This window comes from Garra rufa, unplaced genomic scaffold (genome assembly GCF_049309525.1).
Source record: "Garra rufa unplaced genomic scaffold, GarRuf1.0 hap1_unplaced_858, whole genome shotgun sequence".
Classification (NCBI taxonomy): Eukaryota; Metazoa; Chordata; class Actinopteri; order Cypriniformes; family Cyprinidae; genus Garra; species Garra rufa.
Window position 1 is genome coordinate 1 of NW_027395123.1, and position 10020 is coordinate 10020.

A 10020-nucleotide genomic window follows, 5' to 3' on the forward strand; every position below is an offset into this window, starting at 1 on the left:
AAGCCTTTTTTTAAAAGCTTTAAATTACAAAAAAAAATCAGAGTAGCATTTGCAGTATTATGAAGGCCCATGTTATTTACAAAAGGATATAGGTTTAAGTTCAGAATGCATCATGTTTATGGTCAAATTTATATCTGACTCGGCTCAAAAGCATAAAATTAACAATATTCTATATTCTAAAATAACAATGCAATTTTTTTGTATTTTTTATTTATATATATATTTATTTACTTATTTACTTAGTTACTTAGTTATTTATAAATAATCTATAAATATTATATATTTTTCAATCATGGTTCATTTTATTTATTTGTGTGTGTGGTATTAGAAATTATGTATTTAATTTAAAAAATTAAATATAAATGGTCTATAAATAAATAATCTGGAAAATTTGCTGCTGTTTATTTGAACTTGTGTTTTTGTTATTTTTATTATCGTTTACAGAATACTCGTTTTTATTAAAGCCGTTTTCATATTATGTACATTTTAAGATATTGTGCACGATAACATATTTTGTTTTATTTTATCATTCATTGTTTCCCCAGAACCGTAAGAATGACGAGGCTTCCTATGAGAAGATGCTCAAACTAAGAAGGGACCTGAGTCGAGCTGTCACTATCCTAGAGGATGATCAAGAAACGAGAAAAGAGCAAACGAGAGCTGCTTCATCTCACGCTGGAGATTGTGGAGAAGAGGTATGTGGACTCACTTTCAGAGGTGTATTTGCATTCATTTATGATGAATATACAAGATCCAGCTTACGTTTGCTTTGCGTTTTAATATGCCTAACCTGCTTGACTCCAGAATTTTCTTAATTGCTTCTGTAATTGTGTTTTACTGTGTGCGCGTTCATGCATAATGTGAACGGGTCGTGTATTTTTAATTGGCTTAGGCATCATTGCGTACCCTAATTAAGGGGCTTGTTTTATATGGCTAAATGAGCAATTATGGTTCACCTTGTTTGTTCATGAAGGCCACATGATAAAGCTCCATTATTCATTTGTCATCTTTAATCACTGAGATTTGTTGGGTAATTTGTTTGTGTATACGTAAATATACGTCTCAATGATATTGAGGGGGAAAAAAATGTTTGTCAAGACCAGTTGCATTACATCTTCCTTGAAAACGTCCACACTTTTGTTTCAGGAACACTGTGCCAGACTTTGGTTCAGAGGTGATGGCAGAAGCACTAGCTATGGCAAAACCTGTTTACAAGATTCCCATAATCCCCTTCTCCAGCAGCAGTCAGTACCGCCATCAGGACCACATAGACTTCAAAGACTACAAGACCAAGGTGGGTACTTTATATCATATTGAAATCTCAATTTACCCCATTAATGTGTTTTCCTGAACATACTGGGAACGATTCATTTGTGCATTTACCAAAATACAATGGCTTACGGCTGGTTATCAGTTTCTCAGATTGTAAAATGGGTTGTGAATTTACCATATGTGACCCTGGACCACAAAACCAGTCTTAAGTCACTGGGGTATATTTGTAGCAATAGCCAAAATACATGGTATGGGCCAAAAATCATTAGGAAATTAAGTAAAGATCATGTTCCATGAAGATTTTTTGTAAAATTCCTACTATAAATATATCAAAATGTAATTTTTATTAGTAATATGCATTAAGAACTTAATTTGGAGAACTTTAAAGGTGATTTTCTCAGTATTTTGATTTTTTTGCACCCTCAGATTCCAGATTTTCAAATAGATGTATCTCGGCCAAATATTGTCCTATCCTAACAAACCATATATCAATAGAAAGCTTATTTATTGAGCTTTCATGTGATGTATATAACTCAGTTTTGTAAAATTTAACCTTATGACTGGTTTTGTGGTCCTGGGTCACACATTTTCTGGAAAATATATTGCACTGAGACAAAATTGCGTTGTTGAATGGAAAATAAAAAAATGCAGATAATCAATGTATGTCACTTTTTGTTGAATTCAGAAATATAGGTATAAAAAAAGTAAATTATATTTGCCTTCATAATAAACTCAATTTATTATAAATGCCTTTATTAACTTTGGGACTGTAAGTTGCAGTACATTTCAGGACTTAGCAAAGAACATGTGTATTTCTCTCTTTCAGCCCGAAAAGACAGAGGTGGTCAGAACAAAGAGGAAGTACGAGAAGAAACCCAAAATCCCCCCTCTCTCCGCCCCATTGCATACTGGCCCATCCTTGTTTAACCCCAAAGACCTCAACCAGTACGACTTCCCCAGCTCTGATGACGAGCCCTTTTCACAGGTACATACACACTGCATTTGGTTGACTGGATATAATCACTGTTTGAAGGCAAAGTGTTTTATTACTTTAGCACCTAAACAAGCTTAAGTTTATATCTTACATTGGCAAGAAAAAAGTCAGAATGGCAAGATAAAAACTCACATTTACATGAAATACGAGAAAATATCTTGCAATATCTTTTTATTTTATTTATTTTATTTTTTTTGCAATTGTGAGTTTTTATCTTGCAATTGCGAGTTTCTCACAATCCTGAGTTTTTTTCTCGCAAATGCTAGTTTATATCTTAGATTTCCAAGAAAAAAAGTCAGAATTGCAAGATATAAACTCGCATTTGCAGGAAAAAGCCCTTTCTCGCAAATGCAATTTCTGACTTTTCTTGCAATTCTGACTTGTTTTCTCGCAAATGCGAATTTATATTTCGCAATTGAGTTTTTTGCGAATGCTTTTTTTCTCGCAAATGTGCATTTTTATCTCACTGCTCTGACTTGTTTGCATGCAAACGCAAGTTTATGTCTTGCAAATCATACTATTTTTCTTGCAATTCTGACTTTTTTCTCACAAATGCGAGTTTATATGTGCAATTCTGACTTTTTTTTTCCCCTCCAAATTGTGAGATTTAAACACAATTGCAAGTTATAAAGTCTCATTTTAAGAAGTGAAAAGACTATTCACAGCATTGCCCGTTTATAATCCCATAAAACTCAATTGTGAGAAGAAAAAGTCAGAATGGTGAGATGAAAAGTCGCAATTACCTTTTTAAATTTTTATTCAGTGCTGGAAATGGGCTTCCATAGGAAAGTTTTGTATTTTTGCAGAAAAATCCTTTGTTTTTAAGGTTTCTTTAATGGATATAAATTTCAGAAGAACTGTTTATTTGAAATATTATACACTTGAGAACATTATAAATGTCTTTGTCACTTTTGGATAATTTAATGCATCTTTACTAAATAGAATTTTTTTAAAAATCTGACCCCTAAGCGTTTTAAGTGTTTGTGCACAGAAATTCCCCACTTCACATTTTAATTAATTAGGTTTTATAGTTGTTTAGTTTAGACTTCATTGTTCATCCAATCAGTGCATAAAACACTTCCTGTTCCTGTTGTGCAGATACTTTCTGGGTCATCTGAGGCCGAGGAAGAGAACGAGCCCGATGGATCGTTTGCCTTCAGGCGGAAAGCAGGATGTGTTTATCACACTGTAGGTGTCGAGCGCCAACCTCATATCTCATACCTTACGCTTCCTCTCTTCCAAGCTAGAGCACATTTCCCTTCATCTGCTATTTTCTCATTTGGTTTCTGTTGTTCCTGCAGCCCCGTTTGGATCAGAGCGGCGACTGGCCCTGGTCTGGAGAAACAGACGGAGGGTCATGTGACCCGCGGTTTCGGTACTCCCTCACCACTCTCACCATTCCCCGCCGCTGTGTCGGTTTGGCACGGCGACGGATGGGACGGGGCGGCAGGTGAGTCAAGTCCACATGTCATTCAATCTCTGACTTAAATCATATTTCCTGTTTTCTTAAGTGTTCATTTTCATCAATGATTTTCACAGACAAAAATGAGATAACGAAACAACTCGTTTTGATAATAGATTTTCGTCATTTGTCATTCAAAACGAGTTCAAATAAAACATAAAAAGGAGACGAAAATGTTAGGGAGGGACAATTTGGGAAGAGATTCATTCAGAACGAATCTGCTGCGTGGTTAGATGCGTATATTTGAACTGTATTATAGCCTTAATCTATCCGACGGGACATAAGCTGGCATACATTTGCTGCACGTCTCATAAAACATTCAAAAATATTTAGGAGTAGGAGAAGAGCAGACATGGATAATCAATTTGGTCTGGTTTTCTGAATGAGCCTCTTATCACACAGCGCATGAGTATTCTTTCGCGTCTCATGAGAAATACCCACAAAATGTTGAATTGTCCATTTTGATGAGAATTGACAAATTGGTTACGTCTTAGGTGAATGTAAACGGTTGGGAGAGTATCAGACGTGTCTCAGTACGCTGCATCTGTGCATTCGGTTTTAAAGGGACAGCAGCCTAATTTAGTTGCTATTGTCTGTGGCATTGATGTTAATCAAACAACAAAAGTCAGAAAATCACTCACTGCTGTTGACTGAATCTCTTTAGTAGCCCTAATAAAGAATAATATAAATTTATTAATATAAATAAATTTGTCTGCTTGAAAGAAAGAATTCTACAATAGAGAAGCCTGAATAACCATTGGCATTTAATTGAAAAGATATCCATGTTCTTGTTTGTTTTATGAGGAGTGGTTTCATTTAATTTTAATATAAAGCCATGTTGTTTCACAGCAGTTAAATCTATGTCTATCATGAAAAACCTTAATATCAAACCTATACGAGTTTGGTAATTTTAGAGAAATGCTTGTAAATAAACCCATTCGATTTAAGCCGACTAAATCTACTGTAGCTTTAGTTGACTAAAACTAGACTAAAACTAAAAACGATTCAGATGACTAAAATAGGACTAAAACTAAATAGCATTTTAGTCAAGACTATGACTAAAGGGGTCAATCAAGTTTACACACTGCCTCTGAAACTTTTGTCCATCATAAATGCGGATCAGGTTCGATTTTCTGCGTTTTTTTAAGGTAAAGGATGACGAATATGATGAAACGCATACAAAATTTGTGCAAGGACCTTAAGACTAAAACTAAATTTCCTGTCAAAATTAAAACCGTTTCTTAATCATATTTAATCTCTTCCTCAGATTTCTTTTGGACCGGGCCTATTCGGATTTAAATGGATTATTCCAAAGTCTGGACTCGGATTCAGAGCCGGATTTCTCCTTCCCTGCTTCCCCTCTCCATCCAGAAACCACTTCCCAAACCGTTACCTCATCCTCTACGTCACAATCCTCATCCTCTTCTTCCTCTCACAACACCTATTCAGACCTACGACAGATCCTCCGAAACATCAAAACGTGTCGCTGGAGGCACTTTAAACCACGGACACTAACCAGCCAATCAGCTGCAGGAGATGCGCTGTCACGGAGACCGTTTAGGGGGTTGGTGAGGGGCGGCACAGGGCCGGGTGGCGGTACGCTGGGCAGAACAGTAGGGACGGGACCACCCGCAGTAGGTGAGTGGACTCGCATGCTAGTGTGCATACGAAGTGCTGGAACTGTTTGTTTGCTCATGTTTAATTCAGCGTCAGCAAGGAAGTCTGGAAATAAACATGGAATGATTGACGGTTATTATAATTGAGAAAGCGCAGGGTTTGCTGCAGTGATAATTGGGAATGATAGTTTGGGGCTTTCACTGGCTGTGCCCTTTTCTGTAGGGATGCACAAACTACATGTTTTCGAAATTAAATACTCGGTAGGTTGTTTAAATCACTTAGGGGAAGGTGTTCGAGGAGGACGTGTAGAACTCCTCTGGTTTAATATTGTGTCTGCTCTAGATAGTGGAACAGGGCAAGGGTTTTGAGAGTTTATCTAAAGATTTTAGCATTTAAAAACTCACCCTTGGTATATGACATTGATGAATTACTGAGATGAAGCACAATGGACAAAAATGCCAGTTTGGATTTGTATAGTGAAAGCGGTATAATGGCTTTTCCATTTGGCACTACGCATTTGCATAATTTTTGGTTTTATTTCTTTATTTATTTTTTTTAATTTATTTTTTTTACCATTTATTGTATTTTTAAAGGTTTTTAATAATTTATTCAATCGTTTATGTTCTTTTTACTCTTTACCTTTTTTATTTTATATAGTTTAAGTTAAAATAGTTTAATTTCAAATTTTGATCTAGTTTAATTTAAGGTTTTTGTTTTTTAAAAAAAGGGTTTGTATAGTTTTCTTTTAGTTTTTTCAATGCATTTTAAAATATTTATATTAATTTATCATATTTTATATTCAGTTTTAATACATACATTTTTGAGTTTTTTATTTTATATAGTTTAATGTAAAAAATGTATCTAGTTTAATTAAATACGATTTTTAGTTTCTTGTATATATATTTTTTTACATTTTTAAATATTTCATATTCCTTTTAATACTAAATTATTTTATATATAGTTTATATTATTTTTCTAGTTTAAAAATATTAAATTTATATACATTTTTGTCATTTTATATTATTTTTAAAAAATACTTAAATCTTTTATATATAGTTTAATGTTAAACTTTCATCTAGTTTAATTGAATAATTTTTATTGTATTTTATTTATATATTCTATTTAATACTTTAATTTTTTTTATATAGTTTAATTTCACATTTGTATTTTAAGTTTTTAGTTTGTTTTTTTACATTTTATTGTATTTTTACATTATAACAGATTTTTGTCTTTTTGTGGTAAAAATGTTTGGTGCCTCTGTCTTAGACCAACAGTTTGCAGTTCAACAGTCTAAATTTATTAAATGCTATGTTTTAGGAGTGTTTCGTTCACACTGATGCAAAAAAATTACGAAGCTATTTGCAAAACATTAGTTAAACCGTTTGATTTCTGCATTTAATTAAATGCGACTGATTCTCTGTTTCGCCAACTCCACATAAGAGCCTATAAATGTCTGCCAACACTTGACCAGTGACTAATTTTATATTACAAAATATTTAAATGAGGACAAATCAATTGCGACACTTGGCTCGTCATTGTCAAAGGAAAGCAATAAACCAGGAGAAGCAAATGTTCATCAGAAGCACAGCTGCAGCTTTTCATAAAACCTCATTAAGTGCGTCCAGCATTAAATGAAACTCTTTCAGATCACGACGAGACAACAGCACTTGCAAATGATGGCCGTCTATTCTCCTGTTTCATATTTGTGTATCGCTCCAGTGATTTTAATATCGTCTACATGGTTGCAGCTCACTTGTTGTCCTTTTTGATGAAAAACCTTTGTAAAACTGTCATTTCAGTAACCAAAATGGTCTGCATTACATTAAGAGAATATATTGACTTGAATGGTTTATTCTGGTTTAAGAATTTCATTCTTAGTATTTCTGTATCTTATATGTAACACCCACTGTTAACTCTGTTTTTTTTTTTTAACCCTATGATAATCGTAAAGTGGAAAATGCAGCCAAATCTTGTCATAAAAACGGAATTTACTGTAAAACGTGCAATATCACGGAATTTGCCTTTTAAATATGAATCCTGCATGTTTTGTGCGTCTCTGTATTATTAAATGGTGCAGACTACACACATACTGAAGCTCGCGTTACACTTGGTGTTTTCAGCCTCTGCTGCCTCAATATATGAGTACATGAACTCAGGAACATAATCTCTACAACTGCTCTGAGAGTCACTTCCTTAGCATTTTAATTTCTTTTAAGAAAAACCAGTCATGTCATATACAAACAGAAACCCAAAGGTCTTGACAGCAACCCATCAAAATAAAAGTTTGATTTAACTTGACAGAAATATTACTTAATGTAATGACCGTGCTACTACTAAAAATAAAATATTAATTAAAACAATATTTAAAAAATATTTTACCTTTTATTTACCTGAAAGTTGTAAATACACAGCACAGTATTTCTAAAAAAAAAAATAAAAAATAAAAGTAATATAATAAATTAATTCGTTATAAATTCTAATTAATCTCTAATAAGACAATTAATCGAATGATTTATAGAATTTTATAAAAAGGCTGAATTTGAGAAAAATAATAAAACATATTTCATAGGGTATTAAATTTAAATTTTTGTTAAACTGCTGTTAAATTGTGTAATTTTTTTATAATTTCAATTAGTTAGACATTACTTTTATTACAATTTTTATGTAACCATTAAAATAAAATATTATTAAAACAATATTTAAAAAATAATTACCAGAAACAAATATTTACCAAATGTTGTTTACCAGAAAGTTGTAAATACACAACACAGTATTTCTGAGAGAGAGAGAAAAATAATATAATAAATTCTTTATAAAATCTAATTGATTTTCATGAATTAATTAGACATGCTTTTGATTTATTAAAATGTATGGAATCCAGGCAATTAATGGAACGATTCATATAATTTGAGAAAAATAATAAAATATTTCATAGGGCCTTAAATGTTTAACTTTAATTGCTGTTAAATTGTGGAAGTTTCATGATTTCTTTTAGTTAGACATTATTTTTGATTACAATGTTTTACTGTAACCATTAAAATAAAATCTAGAAAAATTAAAACGGAAGAAATTGGAATTTGGAAAGAAATAAAAGGGCCTATTTATTTTACTTGTGCTTTTGCTTTGCTTGTATTTGTCCTTTTAGTTTGTTACTTGCATCTATGTTCTTCTTATTAATAACAAAGATAATCTTTGAGCAAAGATCTTTACATACCTGTAGGCTCAGTTGCTCACCATAGTCCTGTGTAGTGGCACTGGCATTTGATTTATATGATTTTGTTTATTTTTTTATGCTTATTTAATATATAAAATAACTAACTTCTGTTTGGATCATCTATTTATCAGTTACTTTACCTGTCATTCTCTGTTTTTGTCATTGTATAGGTTCAGTAGTAGTATCGAGATATTTTAGTCAGGTATCATACTAAAGTCAAAATTTTGGTATCATGACAAAACTGAGAGAATATATTGATTTGCATGGTTTTATTCTTAGCTAGTTTGAATGGGAAGAACCCTAAAATCTCCTTTGTTGAACAAGAAATGCTGTGAAATTCTGTATGTCAGATGGTTAATATTGCTGTTTTGTGTTCCAGCGTTCACGGCTGAGCAATATCAGCAGCATCAAGAACAGCTGGCCCTTATGCAGAAACAGCAGCTGGAGCAGATACAACAGCAGGCCAACGACACAGGCTCAAGTCAGGTGTGTAACGGAGAGACACAAGTGTCACTCGTGTCTGGAAGTGTGATGACTTGTGTAACGTTCTCCTGCTGTGTCCTCAGTCTCTCGTGTCCAAGACGTTGGACTCAGTCAGCGCCCAGTTTGCTGCATCTGCACTTATGACCTCTGACCAGCTTTTGACCCTAAAGGTCAAAGAGGATGGCGTAGGAGGTGGAGTCAATGGGGTCATCCAAGCTTCAGGTAGAATATTTTGTTTACATATATTTTCTATATTTAGCAAATGATGACAGTAAGTCGCGTCTCTTTTTTTTTTTTTGACATATTTTGTTTGCAAATCTTTTTTTATAACTGTAACATTCCACCTTTTTTTTGGCAAGTATTTCATTTGCAAATTTTTTTTGTATTTTTTTTTTTGGAATTTGATTTAAAAATAGTAAAATATTTGCAGTGACAGTCAAGCTTTTTTAAATGTTGCCTTTTAATTATATTTAGTAAGCACTGTCAATCAAGCATTTTTTTGTTATAATGGTAATTCAAACATTGGAAATATTTTGTTTGCAAAATCAATTGACCATTTTTGTCAAATATCTTGTTTGCAAATTGTATACACTTTTTTTTTTTTAATTTTTACATTTTTAATTTATTTATTTTACTTTATGTATTCATTTATACATAAATTATTTATTTATTTATTTATACAGCATTTGATTGCAAATATTTTACTAGTAACTAGTAAGCAGTGTCACAGTATTACTCATAATAGTAATGCAAATATTTTTTGGAAGTATTTTATTATATTTGGCAAACAGTAATAGTCCAGTATTTTTTCTTTCAAATAATTTATTTTTAAAATATTTTCTGTATTTAGCAAACAGTAAAAATATTTTTTGTTGAATATTTTCTTTGCAAATCATTGATATAACACTTAACAGTCCAGAGTTTTTTTTGTTTTGTTTTATTTTTTTTTTACTTTATGTATTCATTTATTTTACATTT

General features: G+C 32.2%; 1 pseudogene; it reads left to right on the forward strand.

The window, feature by feature from the left end:
- Positions 1-545: 545 nt before the first annotated feature.
- On the forward strand, positions 546-9264 carry LOC141317383 (enhancer of polycomb homolog 1-like; annotated as a pseudogene).
- Positions 9265-10020: the final 756 nt, after the last annotated feature.